The 23,063-nt window shown below is 45.0% G+C and overlaps 1 protein-coding gene and 2 pseudogenes across 1 annotated transcript in view; 1 reads left to right on the forward strand and 2 right to left on the reverse strand.

Moving 5' to 3' along the window:
• Nucleotides 1–4,502, reverse strand: part of SPSB4 (splA/ryanodine receptor domain and SOCS box containing 4) — an 82,749-nt gene extending 78,247 nt beyond the window's left edge. The window contains exon 1 of the mRNA XM_037827809.1: nt 4,310–4,502. The gene's annotated coding sequence lies outside the window, so the exon portion shown is untranslated. The remainder of the gene's footprint in view (nt 1–4,309) is intronic.
• Nucleotides 4,503–5,889: 1,387 nt separating this feature from the next.
• On the forward strand, nt 5,890–18,100 carry LOC119526162 (annotated as a pseudogene).
• A 1,259-nt stretch (nt 18,101–19,359) lies between these two features.
• Nucleotides 19,360–20,733, reverse strand: LOC119527619 (annotated as a pseudogene).
• Between the last annotated feature and the right edge of the window lie 2,330 nt (nt 20,734–23,063).

Consider the following 23,063-nt stretch of genomic DNA (forward strand, 5'->3'; position numbering starts at 1 on the left):
GAGGATGATGAGGAAGCAGGGAGAAGGGAAGACCCAGGGAAAGAGGAAGGAGGGAGAATCAGGCGGGAGGGGTCTGCTCCAGCCCCAGGAATCCATGTGACTTGCATATCTCAGAGTGTGACTGACAGGTGGATGTCTGCTATGGCCACCTAACTGGGCCAATCCCACTCGTTGCAGGAGAAGGCAGAGCTCTGGGCTCACCAGAGGTGACATTTCACAGCATTAAATGCCAGGCGGATGCCTTCAGAGCTGCCCTGGGCCCTTCCCTCTGTGCACACCAGCACATGGCAACCTAGAGCTCACCACGGCAGCTTCCCAACGCCATGATCCACTTGTCTGTTGCATAAATGGGGTGTCCCCAAGGTCACGCCTTCAGTCTCTACTACTCTGTCTCTATGAGTCTTCTCTGACATGCCCTCTGCAGTTACCTCCCAAGCTGGGCCCCAGCCCTGCCTCCCCTCCTCAACACCAGAACCATCTACCTGGGACCCTCTGGGTGCCCCAGACTGGATGTTCCTCCAAACAACCTTGGAAAGCCAGCTGGCCTCTCTCCACCAGAAGCAGAGGCTTTGCAGGCTGCTCTTGGGCCTCCGCTGTTGGCATGACACCCTTTATGCACTGTTGGAAACCTGGGGACTCTCTGGAACGTCAGAATCCAAACCACCCAGGCTGAACTCAGCCTCTTCCTTCTCCTGAATGCCAGGTTCCTCTGCATGTGGCTCTTTTCTGCAGTGGATCACCCTGTCTCTCCACTCTCTCATCTCATCAGCTTTCCCTTAGCTCAGATTTTGCCTGGACTACTGCAAGTCTCCCACCACCCACACTGCCAAAGGGTCCTCTGACTGAGCTGCCCACTCACCTGCTTGTTCAGCCCTCCAAGGGATCCCCACAAACTGCCAGAGAGAAGTTGTGCTCCTTAGCTTGTTACACAAGGGTCTAAAAGACCTGCTCTTGCTTGGCTCCTATGGCCAGAACAGTAAACTCTGCCTTATCTGTCTCCCTGCACAACCCACTGCAGACCAGCTAGACCAGACTCTCCTCAAGGCACCATATCTGTCCGTCTGTCTGTTTACACCGCAGTGTCCTGGGAGCCTTCCCACCTTCTGCCTGCCGAACTCCCCCCTCCCCTTAAGCAGGACTCCCCCCTTCCCCTCCAACCCACTGTGTCCTCATCCTTGCTGTAAAAAGATTCCAGGGTCTGTCTTGCATACATGCTGCATTTCTTGTGAGGGGTCAGCACTCTTCAGAGCACCAGCTAACTCTGGTTAGAAAGTGCTTGTGGGATTAAAGAAGGAAAGTCCACTCTACACCTCCCGTACAGTTTGTATTCTTAACATTTTTTTTTTCATAATTACAAGAGCTCCAAGTTCAAGTATACACCTTACAAGGGGTTTAAGTTCTAAGATCAATATATAAAGCAAAAATCATTTGCCTTGGCAAGTCTGCTGATGATAGCTGATTTAGGGTGAACCAAAAGGGTTCAGCAAAGACAACTATTTTCCCGGTAGCCTCAGAACAGACACTTATTTCTTGAGATAAGCAGCAGCGGGTAAACCACTTATATTGGCCATGCTTTATTAAAAATGTGTTGCTGGGTTTTGTTGTTGTTGTTGCTGTTTTTGTTTTGTTGCATGTATAGTTTTCACCTATTGCATGCATTATTGTACTTATTTTTGTGAAAAAAAAATAAATAAATAAGACCACAAAGCAGAGACTCCTGGCAACCTCACTCCATCCAGGTCCTGCCACCTCCCTGATTTGCCACATGAAGTGATCAGTTTTGGCTGGGGCAGGGGATGCCTGAGAAGGGACAATTCCCTGTGCCCCTTTGTTCCTGTACCAACAGAGAAGGGACCTTTCAAGGACCTGGCTATGTGACAAGAGGCCAGGCAACTCAGGGAGAATGGTGAGTTGTACTCTTCCCCAAGAGGGTGAGGAACTCTGCCCAGGCTCAAGCTTTGTCCACTCCCGAGGAGACGCGTAAAGCCCCTATAAGGGCGAGCTGCCTGTAGAATGAGAAGGAGCCAGGCATAAGAAAAACCAGGGGGGATGGTGTTCCAGGCAGGGGAACAGCAAGTGAAAAAGGTCCCGCACTGTTAGAGCAAAAGCAAGGAGGCTGGAGGTGGCAACGGGGTGCAATGAGAGAGGAGAATGGTAAGAAAAGGGGTGAAGGGGGGCAGTCACAGGGCAGAGGGTCCTGGGGGTGTCTGGATTTTGCTCCGTGGCAGCCAGAAGAAGGTTCTAAGATAGGGAGGGATTTGCTCCATTTACATTGTTAAAAGATGCCTCTGAAAATGGTTGTTTCTATTTGCTAATCTGATCGGTGAAAAATTGCATGGCATTGTAGTTTTAACTTGCATTTTTCTTATTAAATGAGGTAAAGCGTCTCGTCATATGTGTGTCATTTCTGATTCATTCTGTGTGTCTGAACTGTTTACAGTCTGTGCCTGCTGTTGGTCTTTTGCTTGTTGACTTGAGGAACTTCTGCATGTTAAAGAGATATTGTTGATATGGATGCCAATTCTTTCCCAGTTTGTCATGTGTTTTGATGGTTTATGTTGATTTCTTTCTGCTAGAGATTTTATTTTTATGGAAATAAATTCATCAGTCTTTAAAAGAAAATAAGAATATAAACTGGAGAGATGTAATTAGAACGGAATGACCAAGAAGTTAAGATTTTGTTTGCCAAAGGTGGCTTAAAGTACGTTTACCATTTTTTTTAAGGAAGCTAAAAAAAAAAAAAGGAATCAACCAGAGGATTTGTGTGTCTCAGAGGAGTATGCCCTTGTGTAAAACCTGCTTATATCACTGTCTTTCTACAAAACCTTTTCAGCAGCAAAGCATAATAAATGGTTTTGAGGGATAGGGGTATCCCCAATCAGGTGAGTGACAGAAGCTGCAGGATTTGGTTGGAGAACAGAGGCGCCAAGGTGGGGAAAAGAGAGCTGGAGAGGCTGAGAGACCAAGGGAGATCTGGTGTCTGGAGAGATCCAGACCTCCTCTTCCCACGGCATAGTGAGCTGAAAGACACCGGGCAGATCCTGAATTCTCCTTTTAATAGCGTTTCCCCTGAGGCTGAGGCGTAACATTTCGCGTCTTCCAGATTTAGGCGCATCAAATTGGAGGTCGGGAGGGAGGACTCAAAATCCCAGAGAGGAGAGAACAACTCCTATCTTCACCCTCCCAACCCCCCGCAGAGGAGGGTGAGGCGCGGATTAGCAAACTGACCTGGTAGAGGACAGAAAACTTGCCCAAGGTCACAACGCGGGCTGGTGGTGGAGGCAAGATTCGAACCCAAGCCTAACTGCAGAGCTTAATATCTCTCCACCTCCTCGCAACAGTGGTGCAATAGTGCCCTCCTCTCCATCTCCTTTCCCGTCCGCAACAGCCCACGCTCCGCCATCCCGGAGGCAAGAGCAGCCACTCCCCGCCCCCGCTTCTCCCGCCAGGAGGAGGTCGCCGCCCGGCGTCGCCTTCTGGCTAAAGCCCTGGTGGGTCCTGCGCGCCTCGGGCGGACACAGTTGCCCGGCTCCAAGCTCAGACTAGTCCCTCCTTTCCAGTCCTTCCCCTCTCCCGGGACTCCGGGGGCCCCCAACCTCCTTCCTCCCTTCCTGAGCATCTCCAAGTTTGTCTCCAAGCAAGGCCGGTAACTGGTCCCGAGCGGGACTCGGGTCGGCCAACCAGCGTCAGGAATAGCAGTCGCCGCTTCACCAGCACCTACAGCGTGCTTTGTGCTTTATCCCCGCTCTGAATCCCCTGCAAGAATCGACCACCAGGAATTACTGTCCCCGTTTCATAGACGAGCGAGCTGCTGCAGCTCCGGAAAGTTGTAAGACAAGCTCACATAGTTAATAATAATGCCAGCTAATATTTGATTGAGCACTTCTTATGTATCAGACACAGGTTTACGCATGTTACAAGAACCATCTCATAGATCCTCCCCAAATTCCTTAAAGGTACCATTGTCACCCCCATCCTACGGATGAAGAAACCTAGGTTTAGAGGCTTGCCCAAGGTCATCCAGCAAGTGAGCGACGGATCTTGGACCCAAATTCAAGAGGGGGACACGGGAAGTAGCTCTCTGGGCTATCTTCACTACGCAGAGGAGCAGCAGGCTTCGAACACACGACACCATCTGCGGGCCCTAAAAACCCAAGGCTGCAAGCAAACCTACCAGCTCGGAATGCCACAACACGCAGTGAGGAATTCCCGGGGACTGGAACCGGACCGATGCCAAGAGCGCCGGCTGTGGCGAGTGGCTCGCCCGCACGAGGTCTGCGCCGTTCGCCAGGAGCTGGAGAGTACTTACCATAAAACAGAGGGCAAGCGCCTGCCCAGGAGGAATCCCCAGCACTGGTAGGTCCCGGACTCCCGGGAGAAGCGTCTGCGGCCGCGGCCCGCTCAGGGGCGCCCCAGCGACCCCGCCGTTGCCTACTCCCTCCCCAGGGCCAGGGGCATGTCCTCACGGCTGGAGCCCCGCGGCAGCGCCCTCTCTGCCGGGCAGGGTGGCCTGGAGTTGGAGCGCTCTTGGTAAAGTTGGCGCTGGGTCGCGACGGAAGGGTACCGGGGGTCGGGCCCCGAGTTGGAAAGCGCCTTTCTGTGCGGATTCGGGAGGCGCGCCGAGGCCCACGCTCTGGCGCTCTTTAGCTCCGCGCCGGGCTGCGAGGGCAACGAGTCCCGCGCTCAGGGCGCACGGGCCGCGCCTCGGCCTCGGGGCTCCAGCGCGCCCCGCGTCCTCCCCCGCGCCCTGGGCGCACTCAGCAGTGGCTGGAGCTGGAGCCGGGGCTGGGGCTGCGGCGCGCCCATCACCCTCTCCAGGGGCTGGGCGCCTTTGTGAGCGGGGCGCGCCGGCCGCCGCGGCCAGCCTTGGATGCTGCAGCCGCCGCCGCCTCCCCCTCCTCCTCCACCGCCGCCCGCTCCCCGCCTTCCCGGCCGGCCTGGAGGCTGCAGCTGAAAGCCGATCCGGCTGAGCTCATCCCTGAAGGCCACTAATCCAATAGCCGGGGAAGGCGCGGCCACCGGGAACGCCCCTTCCCCCACCATCCCGCGCCCCGGCCCGTCCCAGCTCGGGCCGCTGTCGGCGCCGCCACCTTTCCGAGGCCACCAGCTGGCGGGAGAGGGAAGTGGAGCTCGCACCCGCGCCCTCCTGCGAGGCGGCGGCGCGGTCGCCATTCACTCGCCACCTCTCGGGCGCGCTCCCTCACTCACGCACTCATTCATGCGCGCGGGTCCTCCCCCATTCATTCAAGCGCTTTTGGAGCGCCCCGGTGGGTGCCCCTGTGGGGGAGGAGACACCCATAGTCATTGCGCAGCTTTGGTGCCTTTACCAAACGCACGTGGGAATTAGCAGCTGGGGGAAAAGGATGGCTTAATACCCCCTTCCTCAGACATACACATGCCCACACTTCATTTTTAAGATCAGGCTCTAACTGATCTTTTAAAGTACCCTTTCATAAGCGCACCTGCTTCACGGAGCCTTCCCCACTCACCTGAGGCGCGGTGAGGTTTGTCTCTGCTCTGCAGGCGACCCGCGCTGAAAGGATGGGCCGCTTCATTGTGAGTCTGAGCTGAGAGGTAAGGAAGAGGGCGCGGCCAGAATGGAGGCAGTGAAGTTACTCTAGGCCTCTGCCTTTCTCTGGGGGATTGAAAGTTCCTAATCTGCATGCCCCTCCTCTGCTCTCAGAGCTGACTTCAGTTCAATTCCAGTCATTTACTGACCCCTGCCCTCTCTGTGCCAGGCATCCTGCAAAGAGCCTGGAAGCAGAGCGCCCTTTCAATCAAGAGACTGACAAGTAAAGATGATCCGACCCAATGAGGGAAATGTTTTGATGGAGGTTCTGGGTGATTCTCCCAGACTGGGGAGGGCAATCTGGGAATGCTTCCTAGAGGATGTGGCTACATGAATTAGCTCCTAGAAGTGGGAGTGGGGGACAGGATGGGCAAAGGTAGGGACACCTAACACAGCACAGAGCCAGTGGCAGGACTGGAGTGTGAACAGGTAAAGTGGAGGAATAGACAGGGGTTAAAGTCTTGGGGGCTGTGCCAGTTTGGATGTATTATGTCCCCCCAAACGTGGTGTTCTTTGATGTAATCTTGTGGAGAAGATGTATTAGTGTTGATTAAATTGTAATTCTTTAATTGAGTGTTTCCATGGAGATGCAACTCACCCACTGATTAGATCATTTCCATGGCGGTGTGGCCCCGCCCATTCAGCGTGGGCCTTGATTAGTTTACTAGGGCACTATATAAGCTCAGACAGAAGGAGTGAGCTTGCTACAGCCGAGGACACTTTAAAGAACGCACAGGAGCTGAGCGAGGCGCAGTAACTTACACAATTTGGAGATGGCCTTTGAAAGCAGACGTTTGCTCTGAAGAAGCTAAGAGAGGACAAAAGCCCCAAGAGCAACTAAGAGTGACATTTTTGAGGAGCTGCAGCCTAGAGAGGAACATCCTGGGAGAAAGTTATTTTGAAACCAGAACTCTGGAGCAGATGCCAGCCATGTGCCTTCCCAGTTAACAAAGGTTTTCCGGACGCCAATAGCCATCCTTCAGTGCACCTGATAGTTGATGAATTACATTGGACACTTTATGGCCTTCAGACTGTAACTGTTTAACCAAATAAACCCCCTTTATAAAAGCCTATCCATTTCTGGTATTTTGCATAATGGCAGCATTGGCCAACTGGAACAGGGGCCATACAAAGAACTTGGCCTTTCCCTGAGATCACTTGGGGAGAGCTTTAGCCAAGGGAGTGACTTCTTAGATTTGCATTCCACAAAGATCTCTCAGTAGCACAGTAGGTAGGTGGATGGGAGAACACTGGCTTGGAAGCTACTTCAACAGTCCAAGCAGAGATGATGCTTCCTGAACCAATGCAGCAGTGGTGGGGGTGGCAAGAAGGGTGTATTTGCCAAGTATTTATTGTACTTATTCTACTGTTGTGTCACTATCTCTCCAGGAAGGAAAGTATCTGTATCTTATATATCTCTGGATCCTGTGAGCTCAGCACAGAATAGATGTTGAGTAAATGTGATTCACACTGATCTGAGTGGCAGTTCTCCCCTAAATTCACTCACTGTATTTCACAGGATCTCCACAGCTCCCCATCAGGCAGCTCCTGGAGAACCTACTCTGCAAGCTACCGTGGATATTACAGACATGGTTGGGACCAAGAAAAGAAAGTATGAGGAAAGAAAATCAGAAGCAAAGGGGAGTTTAAAGGAAGCTTTCAAGCTGATGGTTTCTGCACTGGACCCCAACCCAGTCTGGCTGGTAGAGGGGGAGGGATGCCTGTTGCTTCCCCTCCTTGCTGTGAAATGTCACAGGAGCTTCAAGGAGAAGGTGTGGAGAGAGCAATGGCCACACCTGCCCCTCGCTTGGGGGCTGGGGATCGATTCACCACACGGGCCCCTCCAAATGAAACTATGTCTCAGGCACAATGGTCCCTCTAGGCCCCAGCACACCTACAGCCCCAGCCTGGACATCAGGGAACACAATTTGCCATTTTCGGAGAAGCCAGGAGAGCTTAGCTATTAAAACACTTCAAATTGTGGTAGGTAGCCTCTAAGATGGTCCCCAATGATCCCTACATTCTGGTATTCAAAATCCTTTTGGAATCTCCTCCCTTGAAGTGTAGGGTGGACTTACTGACTTGCTTGAATCAAATAGGATACAGCAAAATTGATGGGTTTTTACTTCCAAGAATAGGTTATAAAAAGACTGTGGCTTCCATTTTGTTCATATGCTCTTTCTCTTGTTCTTTCTTGGATCATCTTCCCTGGAAAAAGCCAGCTGGCATGTCATGAGGCAGCGCTGGGGAGAGGCCCATGTGATGAAGGATGGAAGTCTGCTGAAAACCATGTGAATGAGCTTGGAAGCAGATCCCCCAGCTGAGCCTTCATAGAAGACTGCAGCCCTGGAGGTCACCTTGACTGCAACCTCATGAGATAGCCTGAGTAAGAGGCACCCAGCTAAGCTGCACCCAGATTCCTAACCCACAAAACTGTAAGATAATAAATATTTTTTGTTTTAAATTTCTATATTTTGGGGCAATTTACTACACAACAATAGATAACTAATGCAAGATGTTCTTAACTGTCCAAGAGTGATTCTAAAAATAAGCCTCCCTAGAACTAAGCACAGTCTCTCTCCAAAGAAAGCACAGTATTGAATGGGCATAAACAGATAGCCCTAGGCTTAAATCTCAGTTTGGTTTCTTTGGGACTTAAATTTCTCATCTGTAAAATAGGAACAGAAATATTTCCTTGGAGTAAAGTTATATGTTGTAGCATGTTACACAATAGGAGCTCAATAAATCTTTTTCCTTCTACTTTCCAGGAGTGGACCAAGATCTGCAGCATTTCGGGGATTCCTTGGACCAAGGTGAAGCCATGCACAGGGTGGAAGGTCCAGGAGGGGGCTGCTGCAATCAGGGTTCCAGAAGTTGTGAACCCCACTGATTCCTTGTCTCTACTCTCAACAGGGCTCAATTTGTAATCTACTTACCAGGTTTCAGTTGTTGCAAACTTGAATCTCCTTTGTTCTCTAGACTACGAACTGTAGCTTACCAGAGACTGAGGAGAAACCCTCTGTTCTGAGAAAATTTGGAGTTTGGAGCTTCTCCAAGGAGGTGTGTGCCAGGGCAGAGGTGTGTGAGGTCCACATGTTTTCTGTCCTCCCTTTGGAAGAACCCTTGTTTGAGCCCAGCCTGCAGTGCCACATTGACCAGGATGCTATTCCTGGTCGTCTCCACAGCTCAGGTATCATTATCTCTTTCCCCACCAGTTGCAGTGGCCTCCTCACTTCTGATCTAATGCCGGAGCTATATTCATAAAGTGAAAATTCCCACTGCTATTCCTTTCAGAGTTGCCCATGGCCTACAAGATGGTTTTCACACTCCCACCTGCTCTTCTAGTCTCCCTTCCCTGCATCTGTGCTCTGGACCAGGGCACACTGAGACCCTCTGCAACTCCAAAGTACCAAGGGCTTTCTCCCTGGCATGAGCCTTTTCACATTCTGACCTTTCTCCCTGGTTCACTTCTTCCATGTAACTTTCATCCTCTAGCTCTGCCTATATGCATGTTCATCTCCTCCTTAAGCCTCCCTGAAATCCCAGGCTGGGTTTGGTGCACTCCCCTATGCACCCCCAGGCTCTGGTGTTTACCTCTCATGGCCCCATCACACTGTTGCTATTGGTTAATTTTTGGTCCACCTCCTTCCGCCTGGGAGATGTGTGTGTTAGTCGGGGTTCTCCAGAGAAAGAGAACCGAAGGGATAGATATATACATACTAAGAGATTTACTATAGGAATCGGTTTGTGAGACTGGAGATTGGTAAGTCCAAATTCTGTAGACAGGCCTCAGGTTGGAAACTCCAATGAAGGTGGAGTTGAATTCCCCAGGAGAAGCTTCCTGGCTGAAGTAGAGGCAGGAATTCTTCCTTCTGAACACTGAAATCCTCAGTTTTGGCTGTCAGCCTCCAACTGATTGCACATGGAGACTCTCCTCATTGCTAAGGGCAATCTCCTTTGCTGATTTGAGATGAAATCAACTGATTATAGAGGCAAATTCAGCCACAGAGTACTCAGTCCAGTGCTTGCTCTACCATACAACTGGACACCATAACCTAGCCAAGTTGACACATGAAATTAACCAGCACAATGGAACACTTCAATGGCAGGGCTGTGTCTTTTTCATCTTTATAGCCCTTGCACCCCTACCTACTTTTTCACCTTGCTAATTCCTCAAAGCACAAAGCTTACCTGCTCTGCACAGTCTTCACAAGTGGCCCAGGCTGCGTTAGGAGCTCCTTCTCTGAGTCCCTTATCACCTTGTTGCCTTACCTCTGTCATTGCACTTTGCAAACTCTTTGGACATTGTCAGACTTCTACATCAGGCAGTAACTTTTAGGGCAGAACTGTGTCCAATTCATCCCATGTTCTCAGTATCCAGCATAGGAGCAGGTCAACAGTAGATACGTAAGAAATGCTTATAGAATGAATGATTAAAGGCACAGCAGAAGAAAGGAAAAGCAAAGGTAAGGAAGAAGGAAGGAAGGAAGAAAGGAAGGAAGGAAGGACTACATTGGCCTTTCTTTCCTTCTCCCCTTCCTTCCTCCCTCCTTTCCTTTCCTTTCCTTTCCGTTCCTTTCCTTTCCTTTCCTTTCCTTTCCTTTCCTTCCTTTCCTTTCCTTTCCTTTCCTTTCCTTTCCTTTCCTTTCCTTTCCTTTCCTTTCCTTTCCTTTCCCTTCCTTTCTCTTTCTCTTTCTTTCTTTCTTTCTTTCTTTCTTTCTTTCTTTCTTTCTTTCTTTCTTTCTTTCTTTCTTTCTCTTCTTCTTCCCTATCTCCCTCCCTCCCTATCTTCCTTCCTTCCTCCCTCCTTCCCTTCCTTCCTCTTATTTTTCTTTCTTAATTCAGAATTGGATTAATCATAGATCTTGGTTCATGACACACTTTCACTATTGACCCATGCATGGTTGTGATGGGTAAATTCATGTGTCACCTTGGCCAGGTTATGGTGTCCATTTGTTTGGTCAAGCAAGCACTGGCCTGATAGTTATTTCGTGGACTTAAATCATTGGTAAGATGATTGCATCTATGGTTGATTACATCTACAGTCAACTGAGGAGATTGCCTTCAACAATGAGAGAACTCTCATCCAATCTGTTGAAGGCTTTAAAAAGAGAAGTGATGATTTTAGCATTCAGAAAGGAGAACTTTTATCTTTACTTCAGCTAGCCAGCTTCTCCTGGGGAATTCACTGAAAATCTTCATTGGAGTTTCTAGCTTGTGGCCTGCCCTGCAGAATTTGAACTTGCCATCCCCACAGCTGCGTGATACATTTCTTATGAAAATCTTACTATATATATGTATAATCTTCCGTTGATTCTGTTTCCCTAGAGAACTCTGAATAATACAGCTTTGGTACCAGGAATGGTTCTTGAGAAACAGAATCTTAAGGATGAGGTCTCTGAATTGGTTCTGGAGTTTTGGGAATTAGTCTCTAATCTGATTAGATTCAAAGGCACTAATGACCATTTCCAACAGTCAAGATGGCGCTGATAGTCCATGGCATGAGTTGGCAATAAAGATATGCAAAGTATCACCACTAGATATGGCTACTCACATGCTTATAACAGGCAAGACTCTGAGAGTGTTTTTGACACCTTAATAGAGTTTCCTGAAGTCAAAAGGTATAATGATGTTGGCTGGTGGTTCCTAAATATACTTGATATACTAGGTACAGTTATAAAAGAAAGGGATGAGCGCAAGGCCTTAAATACCCAACTTAAGCACCACATGAAGGACGTGAAAGTTTCTATGTGTACCCTGAAAGAAAATCATATTTCATGTAGCTGGAGACCTGAAAATTCTGAAAACCAGATCCAGAGTCTTATTGTGCAAGTGGCTGAAATACAACCTAAACTAAATTCCCAACCTTGAGGGTTTCTGCTAGCTGAAGTAGAGATAAAAATTCTCCTTTCTGAATGCTAAAATTATCACTTCTCTTTTTAAAGCCTTCAACTGATTGGATGAGAGTTCTCTCATTGTTGAAGGCAATCTCCTTGAGGGCATTCACTGGAAAGGAATGGGAATCTGAAAATTGGAATGGGGACATATGGGCTGATAATGATGGAAGATGGAGCACTGAAACCCTAGATGCTGTTGAGTTTTTGCCAGATAAACCTGTAATGGTCTGCCTTGAGGACACAGCCACCTGATCTCCAGTCTGCCCTGAGGAATCTGCCATCCAACCTCCATCTGTAGAGATTAATGCTGCTGTGCCTGATAAACCTGTAACCATCTACCCTGGGGAAACAGCCCTTGCTCCTCTGTCTGAAGATATTAATCCTGTTTCACCAGAAGAAACTGCAATGGAATGCCCTGAGATAGTTGTCTTGCAAGGCACTTCTAATTCTTCTCGTGACCCATCCCTAACATCTCTCTTTACGTCCAGATCTATAAATAGACTGAAGTCCCAAAAGGCCCCAAAAGCTGAGGTACCAAGTGTGACCCACAAGGAGGTGCACTATACTCCAAAAGAACTACATGATTTTTCCAATTTTTATAGAAAAAAATCAGAGGAATTATGTGTGGGAATGGAGTTTAAGGGTGTGGGATAATGGTGGAAGGAATATAAAGTCAGACCAGGCTGAATTTATTGATTTGGGCTCACTAAGCAGAGATTCTGGATTCAGTGTTGTAGACAGCAGACTCAAAGCAGTAATCAAAATAGTCTGTCTTGCAGAGCCCTATGGTGTTGGCTAGCAGATCATGGGGTATGTAGAAGTAAAATAGATGGTCAGTCTATTAAATTCTTACTTTATCTGTACAAGCAAAAGTGTTCTAGGTCAAGTGAACAAAAGTCTGCCTTGAATTACAAAAACAGAGTCATGGCCCTTTAATCAATTCCTGGATTTGAGACAGTTTACAGATGCAGAATTCCTTGAATGAAGGGAAGGCCAGATCCCCTTGGGAAAGGGCCCTGTTAAACAGCCAAAAACTTTTACTATTAATCTTCCCCCCAGTCTTCCCCAAAGAGACCTATGGTCTTTTACCTAGGTAACTGTGCACTTGGGAAAAGGAAATGTTCAGATATTTAGGAGATTATTAGACACTTGCGTGGAATGTGACAGTTTCAGGAGACAAAAACATCACTGTGATGCAACAGTCAGAGTAGGGGCTTATGGAGGTCAGGTGATAGATGGAGTTTTAGCTCAGTTCCATCTCCCAGTGGATCCAGTGGGTCCCTGGACCCATTCTGTGGTTATTTCCCAGTTCCAGAATGCATAATTGGAATAGACATACTCAGCAACTGGCAGAATCCCCACTTTGTTTCCCTGACTTGTGGAGTGAGGGCTATTATGGTAGGAAATGCCAAGTGGAAGCCACTGGAACTGCCTCTGCCTAGCAAGATAGTAAATCAGAAGCAATACCAGATGCCTGGAGGGGTTGAAGAGATTAGCATCACTCTTAAGGACTTGAAGGATGCAGGGGTGGTGATCCCCACCACATCCCAATTCAACCCTCCTGTTTGGCCTGTGCATAAAACAGATGGGTCCTGGAGGATGACAGTGGATTAATGTTAACTTAATCAGGTGGTGACTCCAGTTGCATCTGCTGTTCCAGATGTGGTATCATTACGTGAGCAAATCCACATATCCCCTAGTACCTGGTATGCAGCTATTGATCTGGCAAATGTTTTTCAATTGCTGTTAGTAATAACCACTAGAAACAGTTTGCTTTCACCTGGAAAGGCCAGCAATACACCTTCACTGTCCTCCTTCATGGATGTATCAACTCACCTGTCCTATGTCATAATCTAGTCCACAGGGAACTTGATCATTTCTCCCTCCCACAAGACATCACACTGGTCCATTATATTCATGAAAACATGTTGACTGGACCAGTGAAAAAGAAGTGGCAAACTCTCTAGACTTATTTGTAAGGCACTAGCATGTCAGAGGATGGGAGATAAATCCAACAAAAATACAGGGTCCTTCCACCACAGTGAAATTTCTAGGTGTCCAGTGATGTGAGTTATGTTGAGATATCCTTCTAAGGTAAGGATAAGCTGTTGCATCTGGCCCCTCCTACAACTAAAAAAGAGACACAATGCCTAGGTGGCCTCTTTGGATTCCTCATTTAGGTGGGCTGCTCTGGCCCGTTTACCAAGTGACCCCAAAAGCTGCTAGTTTTGAGTGGGGACTGGAACCAGAGGAGGCTCTGCGACAGATCCAGGCTGCTATGGAAGCTGCTTTGCCACCTGGGACATATGATCCAGCAGATCTGATGGTTCTGGAAGTGTCGGTGGCAGAACCCTATAGGAGAATCACAACCCAGACATTTAGGATTTTGAAACAAAGCCTTGCCATCCTCTGCAGATAACTATTCTCACTTTGAGAAACTGCTTTTAGCCTGCTACTGGGCCTTAGTAGATACCAAACACTTAACCATGGGCCACTAAGTTACCATGAGATTGGAGTTACCTATCATGAACTGGGTGTTGTCTCATCTGCCAAGCCATAAAGTTGGGTGTGCACAGCAGCACTCCATCATAAAACAGGAATGGTACATATGAGATAGGGCTCGAGCAGGTCCTGAAGACACAAGTTACATGAGGAAGTGCCCCAAATGCCCATGGCCACCACTCCTACCACATTACCTTCTCTTTCCCAGCCCACAGCTATGGCCTCTTGGGGAGTTCCTTATAATCAGTTGACTGAGGAATAGAAAATTCGGGCATGGTTTACAGACGGTTCTGCACAAGATACAGGGGCCACCATAAAGTGGACAACTGCAGCACTACAACATTTTCTGAGACATTCTTGAAGGGCTGTGGTGAAGGGAAATCCTCCCAGTGGGTGGAACTTTGAGCAGTGCACCTGGTTCATTTTGCTTGGAAGGAGAAATGGCTAGAGATGCATTTGTATCCTGATTCATGGGCTGTTGCCAATGGTTTGGCTGGATGGTTGGAGACTTGGAAGGAACATGATTAGAAGATTGATGATGAAGAGGTCTGGGGAAGGGGTATGTAGATAGACCTTTCTGAGTGGGCAAAAAACATGAAGATATTTGTGTCCCATGTGAATGCTCACCAGAGGGTGACTTCAGCAGAAGAAGACTTTAATAACCAAGTGGATAAAATGACCCGTTTTGTGGATACCAATCAGCCTCTTTCCCCAGCAACTCCCTTCATTGCCCAATGGGCTCATGAACAAAGTGGTCATGGCGGTAGGGATGGAGGTTATGCATGGGCTCAGCAACTTGGACTTCCACTCACCAAGGCTGACCTGGCTACAGCCATTGCTGAGTGCCCAATCTGCCAGCAGCAGAGACCAACACTCAGTCCCAATATAGCACCATTCCCTGAGATGATTAACCTGCTATATGGTGGCAGGTTGATTATATTGGACAACTTACATCATGTAAAGGGCAGCATTTGTTCCAAATGGAATAGATACATATGCTGGATGTGGGTTTGCCTTCCCTGCATGCAGTGCTTCTACCAAAACTACCATCAGCAGACTTACAGAATGCCTTATCCACCATCATGGTATTTCATACTTCAGAGCAAGGAACCTACTTCAGAGCAAATGAAAGGCAGGAAAGTGCACATGCTCATGGAATTCTCTGGTCTTACCATTTTCCTCATCATCATGAAGCAGGTGGATTGGCAAAATGGTGGAATGGCCTGTTTTTTTCTTTATTAGAGAAGTTGTAGGTTTAACATTAAATACAGGATTCCCATACGTCTCCCCACTACTAATACCTGGTGTTGGAGTTGAACATTTGTTACAATTGAGGAAAGCACATTTTTGTAATTGTACTATTAATTAATGTCCATAGATTAACTTAGGGTTCACTGTGTAGTATAGTTTCATGGATTTTTAAAAAATTTATCCAGTTACCATATACAATCTAACATTTCACCTTTTAATTGTATTCAGATATATATTTCAGTGCCATTAATTGCATTCACAATGTTGTGTTACCGTCACCACCATCCATTACCAAAACATTTCCATCATTCCAATAGGAACACTGTACATTTTAAGCTCTAACTTCCCATTCCCTATCCCCACCTCACTCCCTGGTAATCCATACTGTAGATTCTGACTCAATGAGTTTGCTTATTTTAATTGTTTCAACTCAGTGAGATCAAACAATATTTGTCCTTTTATTTCTGGTTTATTTCACTTAACATGATGTCTTCAAGGTTCATACCTGTTGTTGCATGTATCAGGACTTCGTTCCTTTCTACAGCTTGATAGAGTCCCATTGCAGGTATATGCTACCTTTTATTTGTCCATTCATTAGATGATGGACACTTCGGTTGCTTCCATCTTTTGGCAATTGTGAATAATGCTGCTATGAACATTGGTGGGAAAATATCTGTTTGAGTCCCTGCTTTCAATTCTTTTGGGTATATACCTAGTAGTTGGATTGCTGGGTCGTATGGTAGCTCTATACTAAGCTTTCTGAGGAACCATCAAACTGTCTTCCACAACAACTGCATCATTTTACATTGATACCAGCAATGAGTGAGTGTTTCTATTTCTCTGCATCCTCTCCAACATTTGCTATTTTTCATTTTTTTAATAGCAGCCATTCTAATGGGTGTGAAATGGTATCTCATTCTGGTTTTGATTTTCATTTCCCTGATGGCTAATGATGTTGAACATCTTTCATGTGCTTTTTAGCCATTTGTGTTTCCTCTTTGGAAAAACATTGATTCAAGTATTTTGCTCATTTTTTTAATTGGGTTGTTTGACTTTTTATTGTTGAGTGAAGGATTTCTTTATATATTCTGGATATTAGACTCTTATTGGATATTTTTTCTCATTGTGTAAGTTGCCATTTTACTTGCATGATAATGTCCTTTGAGGAAAAAAATAGTTTTTAATTTTGATGAGATTCCATTTATTTATTTTTCTTTCATTGCTTGTGCTTTGGGTATAAAGATCTTGCCTGCTACAAGAGCTTGAAGATCTTCCCTACATTTTCTTTTAGGAGTTTTATGGTCTTGGTTCCCTTTTCAGGTTTTTGATCCATTTTGAATTGATTTTTTTTTATATGGTGTGAGGTAGGAGTCCTGCTTCTTCTTATTTTTATTTTTATTTTTTTAAAATGGAGCTCCAATTTTCCCAGCACCATTTGTAGAAGAGATTTTTCTATCCCATTTGAGTAGATTTGGCCACCTTGTCAAAAATCAATTGACCACAGATGTGCGGGTTGATTTCTAAGCTCCCAATTCTATTCCATCAGTCTATATGGCTTGTCCTTGTGCCAATACCATACTGTCTTGACCATTGTGGTTTTGTAATATGCTTTAAAGTCAGGAAGTGTACATTCTTCAACTTCATTCTTCTTTTTCAAGATGACCTTAGCTATTCTTGTTCCCTTACCCTTCCATATTAATTTGATGATTGGCTTTTCTATTTCTGTGAAGTAGGCTGTTGGAATTTTTATTGGTATTGCAATGAATCTATAAATTGCTTTGGGTAGTATGCTGGTTTGAATCTATTAAGTGCCCCAGAAAAGCATATGTTCTTTTATTCCAATCTTTTAATCCAATCCAATCTTGCAGAACTTTTGTGGGTAGGACCTTTTGATTAGGTTGTTTACATGGAGATGTGACCCAGCCCATTCAAGGTGGGTCTTAATCCTTTACTGGAGTCCTTTAAGAGAGACAGAAATACCCCCAGAAGAAGCAAGCAAGGACTCACAGGAGCTGAGACAAGCCCAGAGACATTTTGGAGAAAGCCACTGAAACCAGAAGCTAAACCTGGGAGAGATGTCTATTTCTCCCTTCAGTTTTGCTAGTGTTTGCCTTTTGCATTTTAGGGCACCCTGGTTAGGTACATAAATATCTATGATTTCTTTAGTTTCTTCCTGATGGATGCCCCTTTTCCTCTGATGGTCATTTTCTCTCTCTTGCCTAGGGTTTTATTGTTGATTGGCTTTTTGTTAAGGTTCTTCTTTGACACTTGGTTCCACTTATTCTAAATCTTTAGATTTGCCCATGTTTAACTGATCAAAACATGGCCAGAAACCCATGAAGGGGTGCAGACCAGTTCCAAAGGTCCCTGGGGAGAGGTCAAGAAAGATGCCCAAAAGCCTTTTCTTCCCCGTTTCCCAAAGCTGCACTTTCCTGGCCTGCCCAGCAGATGGCAATCTTCGGGAAACTTTTCCTTGCAGCCCCAAGGAGGGAACATATTTTTTCAACCTCCACCAGGCAACTAGAACTGTGATTCAGAGCTGGATTCCAGCAATCCGTACTCACTGATCAGAAGCCATGCTCAGCACTGGACCACATCCCTCACCCCCCTGTTCCCAGGGAGGAAGGCCTTCATGCTCCTTTCTGTCCACAGCAGCCAGCCAGGACCTTACCTGAGGCAAGCCTTTGAGGATGAGGAGTGGGCACTGGTCCCTGGTGCGGGAGCGATTCACTCAGTTTTTACTGCAGCTTCACAGTCTCCTTGTCCTGCTCTTTCCTGGATGCTGCATAGTGCTCCTCTGGCCCCCAGAGCCACAGAACCATTGAGTCAGATAGTTTCTTCCTGTCCACTAGCTGTTCTTGTAGCAGGATATTTCCTATAGCTCCCTGCTCCACCATCTTCATTTTCCTATCCTTTTACTTGTATCCTATATGTGTCTTTATCTTTAAAGTGGGTTTCTTGTAGGCAGCATATAGTTGGGGCTTGTGTTTGTTATTTGATTACATAATCTCTGTCTTTTGGGGGGGCTGTTTAGGCTATTGCATTTAATGCGGTTATTGATATGGTCGAGTTCAAATCTGCCATCTTGCTATTTGTTTTCCATGTGTCCTATGTGTTCTTAGTTGCTTCCTTTTTCCTCTTTTTCTGTCTTCTGTTCAATTAATTGAGTATTTTTTTTATTTTTTCCCTTTTTAAATAGCTTTTATTAAAACAAAATCAGGTAGGAAATCATCTTTTTTTGAGTACTCATTACTACAATTCACAAGCATTTTTCCCTCCTGAGCTGGACTTAAACTTACATTGAGGCAACTCTTCCCTTCATCCCCAACTTTTGCCAGATAGCAGAAAAATGTCTGCTCTATTTTTATAAAGATTAAATTATCCAATGATGTTTTTAAAATATCTATGTATATGCACTTTAGAATGTAAAATAACAGTAAATAGTTTAATCTCAGCTACAGACCCACTACTTTGTGTATTTTTATAGAAACCTGGATTTTTGATGTAAATACTATTAGGGTTCCCCCCATGACCCCTTCAATCTCAGGCTCTTCTCTTGTCATCTTTCAAGCAGCATCTGTAAAACCTTTACACCCATGGATATGAGTGCCTTTCATTGGTGTGGCAGTATTATTTAAAGAAATTTGTTACAGGTGTATCTTTATTTTAATGGGGTGGAAGTATGGGTGGGGACTTGTGCATACATAAAGATATGTATATTTTCATTGTAAAAATCCAAGCTAAAATTTTTTTTAATGTTAATCGTTTAAAAATTTTCTAGAGCCAATCAGGCTCTTAAAAAAAGTTGTTTCTTCCAAAGAACAAAGCCAAATAATGAGATTTAAGTTTAAATGATACATATATTGGAGTTGTGCTTTTTCTACCACACTGGTTAAATAAAATAAACTTGCCAAAAATGTGGGTTTGCCACTTTCTGGGACACTTAATAATCTGCTCTTCCATGTTTTTCTGTAAGTACCTATGGCTGTATGACTATCTGTAACAGGTAGGTCTCATGTTAGTAGATACACCAGAAAGGAAAGTTGCATTCATCTTTTCCTTGGCTCATGTGTATAATATCTTTGCTTTTTCTTTTTAAGATATGTACATGTAAAAGAGACACTTTATTCTGCAAAGGCACTAGACTACTTGGATTAAACATTCTGTCCAGAGAGATAATACCAGACTTTCCTTTTCCTCATCTGTATTAAGTTTCAGGTCCTTGACAAAAATAGCTGAACTGTTCCAAATTTGCTTCAGTGCATCCATATATAATAAAGGAAAACGAAGTCCATGGGACTCTGTTTCCTCCTTGTTTCCCATCACGTGTGTCTCTCTTCTGTTCCTTAAGGAATAGTAAATATAAACCATGTTTTCTTAAGTTTCATCAGATTGATCCTGATCTGGCCCTACTTGAGGACAATGTGGTCTCTAAACTGCAATCTCGCTATGCTGTCCAGCCTTGGTAGCTTTCCGCCTGGCATTGAGAGCTCTGCTCCATCCCCGACATAGTACAGTGGCAGTCTGCTCATAAAAAATCCTCTTCATGTCTGATGAAAGCAGTTCTTTGGTGCCCTCTGGTCGGTCTGCAAGCACCCTCAGACAGCCACTTAACCTTGTTGCAAAAATTGTGGTTTCCACCTGCAGGAGTAGTTGCTGGGGTATGCCAGCCCATAATTCCACATCTTCCTCTGCAACATCGAACACAAGCCCAGAAATGGTGTCCAAAAGGAAATCTTCCCATGAATTGTTCTGGTAGGTGCTGATGGTCACGTGAGTAGAGTGGGCCAGCCCTGGAGGCATATCTGCTTGATGAATGGTCCTTGTGGGAAGGGACAGCAAATCACTTGCTTCAACGTGAACTTGTGTGTGGGCTGCCCAGTCCTGTCCTCAGGCTCCATGCTGTATTCCTGTGCCAGGGGTATGGTGGGGTGGTAGAGGCGCCAATGTTTCTCTCCCTCTCGCTGGAGGATGAACACCTCAACATCATCATAGTAGACCCTGGGCTCTGGGGGAGTGATGTACACATTTGAGCCAACCAAGGAGCTAAAGTAACATCCCAACTTCTCCTGGATCCTCCAAAGCTCATCCTTAAATCTCTGAGGTTGATTAAACTGAATTGTTGTCCTTTTCTGATCAAAATCTTTTCTCAGCTGAAAAAGTGAGCTTTGCCATCATTATTTAAAACCTTCTTTCCGCTGACACACCAACAGACATTGACATCTCTTCCAAAATACAGACCCAGGCTGCACAATCTCTTCAGATCTGCTAATCTGAACAGGGAGTGGTGATACATGTCCAGTGAAGAGTCATCACTCTGAATGAGAAGAGCCTTCTGCTCCCAGAATTCCTTTAAAAGCCTCTGTCTTGATGGGTGAGATTAAACTTTCAAAGACAGCATGGGGCTGTTGAAGTTTAAAGTGGAAGGCACACCAGCAGCCTCCACTTTCCCTGCTTACCTGGAACAGGCCTCTCTTCCTTCCCATTCCCTGCAGAGTTTGCTTTCTTTGGCATTATTTTGTCTTCAAGACAAAGCAGTGAGGAAATAAACCCTACAGCGACGTCTGGCAGCCAGCCATGCTCACCCCCACTTACTAATCGAGTATTTTTCACCAGTCCATTTTATTTCCTTGTTGGTTTATTGGCTTTAATGCTTTATTTTAGTGGTTGATTTAGGGTTTATAATGTACATATTTAACTTGTCACAGTCAACCTTCAAGTAATATTATACCATTTCATGTACAGTATAAGAAATCTACAGCAATAAATTTCCATTTCTCCCTCTCCGCCTTCGTGTATTGTTGACATATATTTTACTCATACATATGTAACAAACCCCTTAATATTGTTATTTTTACTCTAAACAGTCAATTATCTTTTAAAGAGATTTCAATAATAATTAAGGATTCATGATGTCAACTCACCTAGTTACCATTTCAGGTATTCTTCTTTCCTTTGTATAGATCCATATATCCTTCTATTAGAATTTCTCTCCTTTAATATATTTTGTTGTGCAGACGTGCTGGTGATTACTTCTTTCATCTTCTGTATGTCTGAAAAAGTCTTTATTTTACCTCTGCTTTTTAAAGACATTTTCTCTGATTAATAGTCTAGATTAGTGGATTTCTTTCTTTTAGCACTTTAAAGATGTTGCTTCATCGTCTTTCAGCTTGCATTGTTTCTAACAACAACAACAAAAAATGCTGCCATCATTACCTTTGTTCTTCTGTATGTACTTGTGTCTTTTTCCTCAGGCTGCTTTTAAGACTTTTCCTTTACCACTTGTTTTAAGCAATTTGATTATGATGTGCTTTAGTGTAGTCTTCTTTATGTTTCCAATGTTTGGATTTTGTTTCAATTGCATTGGGAAATTTTGGGTCGCTACTTCTTCAAATATGTTTTCTGCCCCTCCTATTCTTTCAAAGATTCCAGTTACACACACACATGCCACCTGAACTTTTTCCACAGATCACTGTTATTCTATTCACTTTTTTCATCTTTCTTCACCCTGTGTTTCATTTTCAACAGTTTCTATTTTATTGTGTTCAAATTCACTAACATTTCCTTCTGCAATATCCAATCTGCTATGAATCCCATTGAGTGTATTTTTCATTTCCGATGCTGTTGTTTTTAATCTCTAAAAATTCAACATCATTAGAAAAAAGAAAAAAAAGAAAAAGAATAAATAAAAATTCAACATCAGTCTTTCTTATAGCTTCCATTTCTTTACATAACATGACCAATCTTTCCTCTGGCTTCTTGAACTTATGAAATACAATCATGATAACTTTTTTAAATGTTCTTGCCTATTAATTGATTATCATTTCTGTATCAGTTTTAATTGATTGCATTTTCTCTCCGTTTTAGGTTGTATATTCCTGCTTCTTTGCATGCCTGGTAATTTTCTATTGGATAGCAGGCATTGTGAATTTTACCTTATCAGCTGCATATTTTTTATTCATTTTATTGAGATATATTCACATACCATGCAGTCATACAAAACAAAGCGTACATTTAAGTGTTCACAGTACCACCATAGTTGTGCATTCATCACCAAAATCAATCCCTGACACCTTCATTACCACACACACACAAGTAACAAGAATAAAAATTAAAGTGAAAAAGAGCAATTAAAGTAAAAAAGAACACTGTTGCCTTGTTTGTTTGTTTCCTTGTTTTTTTCCTTCCCCCATTTTTCTACTCATCCATCCATAAAAGAGACAAAGGGGAGTGTGGTCCTTATGGCTTTCCCAATCACATTGTCACCCCTTATAAGCTACATTTTTATACAATTGTCTTCAAGATTCAAGGGTTCTGGGTTGTAGTTTGACAGTTTCGGTATTTACTGCTAGCTATTCCAATTCATTAGAACCTAAAAAAGGTTGTCTAAAGTGTGCATAAGAGTGCCCACCAGAGTGATCTCTCGGCTCGTTTTGGAATCTCTCTGCCACTGAAGCTTATTTCATTTCCTTTCACATCCCCCTTTTGGTCAAGAAGATGTTCTCCGTCCCACGATGCCGGGTCTACATTCCTCCCCGGGAGTCATATTCCACGTTGCCAGGGAGATTCACTGCCCTGGGTGTCTGATCCCACGTAGGGGGAGGGCAGTGTTTTCACTTGCCAAGTTGGCTTAGCTAGAGAGAGAGGGCCACATCTGTCAGCTGGATATTTTTGCATTCTTAATAATATTATTGATCTTTCTTCTAGGATACAGAAATAGTTTTATCCTTTTGGATCTTATTTTTAAGCTTTATTGGACAGGACTGGCACAGCATATAGTATAGGATTAAACATTTTTCCCCACTCTAGAGGCAATACCCTTCTGAGTATTCCATCTAATGTCC

The sequence above is a fragment of the Choloepus didactylus genome, chromosome 1, assembly GCF_015220235.1.
Source record: "Choloepus didactylus isolate mChoDid1 chromosome 1, mChoDid1.pri, whole genome shotgun sequence".
Lineage (NCBI taxonomy): Eukaryota > Metazoa > Chordata > Mammalia > Pilosa > Megalonychidae > Choloepus > Choloepus didactylus.